The sequence below is a fragment of the Penaeus monodon genome, chromosome 31 (assembly GCF_015228065.2).
Source record: "Penaeus monodon isolate SGIC_2016 chromosome 31, NSTDA_Pmon_1, whole genome shotgun sequence".
Taxonomy (NCBI): domain Eukaryota; kingdom Metazoa; phylum Arthropoda; class Malacostraca; order Decapoda; family Penaeidae; genus Penaeus; species Penaeus monodon.
The window spans coordinates 32,637,562-32,638,909 of NC_051416.1; the positions used below are offsets into that span (position 1 = coordinate 32,637,562).

The 1,348-nt window shown below is 35.5% G+C and overlaps 2 non-coding genes across 2 annotated transcripts; both read left to right on the forward strand.

The window, feature by feature from the left end:
* The first annotated feature begins 430 nt into the window (after window positions 1–430).
* Window positions 431–537, forward strand: LOC119593205. Its single transcript, XR_005230507.1, has one exon. It is a non-coding gene; the product is annotated as a U6 spliceosomal RNA (small nuclear RNA).
* A 653-nt stretch (window positions 538–1,190) lies between these two features.
* LOC119593229 lies at window positions 1,191–1,307 on the forward strand. Its single transcript, XR_005230526.1, has one exon. It is a non-coding gene; the product is annotated as a U6atac minor spliceosomal RNA (small nuclear RNA).
* The last annotated feature ends 41 nt before the right edge of the window (window positions 1,308–1,348 follow it).

Consider the following 1,348-nt stretch of genomic DNA (forward strand, 5'->3'; position numbering starts at 1 on the left):
CAGCTTACCACATCTAAATATGTACTTGTGAAGGTTATAAACCCTTCCAAGCACTCTAGTCATAGCTGGGGTCTGTGGCGAGGCTCTGCCAACACAGGCAGACTTAGTTCTTTTATTTATTAGAATGATCTTGTACAAACTTTATTGTTTGGTGATGTAAATATATATAACACTTATTCAGCAGCTCCAGCAGTATATAATCCGATACATAAATCAGTAAGGAAGAAAGCGCGGAAATATATATCGAAATTTGTTTTTCAAATTTTATGAGTAGCATGTATGATCAAGGAACGTTTTATTATGTAGGCCAAAATGATTTTGGGTAGTAAGTATCATATATTAAACAACTCTGCTGTTATTGGAGTAAAGAATTTCGTTAAATAAGTCATCAAAAGGCATATTAAAAGCTTCTGACAACTTTCCATTTGTTGTACTTGCTTCGGCAGTACATATACTAAAATTGGAACGATACAGAGAAGATTAGCATGGCCCCTGCGCAAGGATGACACGCAAAATCGTGAAGCGTTCCACATTTTTAATCGCATATATTTCATTGACTTTACTTCAAAGTTATTGACCATTATGCCTTGTCTGGAGCGAGGCATGTAGGTGGCCTGCGTTCGCGCCCCAGCATTCAAGGCGATCGATACTTAACAATCTTTCTTTCCTAACACAATGTATATGGCATTTATATGTTATTTATCACGTCTTGACAGACGTAATGTTTTGAGGAGTTAATCGTTTTAACAAGCATAACTTCAATAAAGTGGAATTAATCAGTAAAAAAAAACTTTCGCTCTTAGTGATTACTATTATTGGGTTGCATCGGATACCGAATTCATAATGGTAATTTTACTGTTATTCCAACTCTGCATTATCCCTCTTAGTTTATGAACTATTGACCGGCTTTGTTCCACATACCTCCAAAATTAAATAGGTTAAAGTGTCTATCATTACTCTTTATTACACGAACGACTTGCTAAAAAGTCCTTATATCATTTTATTATCACCATTATTCAGTAAGAGTGGAATATGATAGAACCCATTTTTTGTATTATTCTATTTAATTAATAACATTAAGCTCTCTCTAATCCATTACACAAACCCTTGAATAATACATGTTTTCTGTATTGTTTACTGAAAGTTGTCTCTCCTGAGGTAGCGCATGCCGCTCGACGAAAATTACAACTGTGTTGTACGAAAGGAGAGAAAGTTAGCACTCCCCTTGATAAGGACGGACTACACTGGGAAGAATCCTTCATACACAGTTGCGATTCAAGCCCGTTAATACGTTTCCACACTTATTTAGAAATGTTAATTACAGTTGAAGCAATGTGTCAAAACGCTG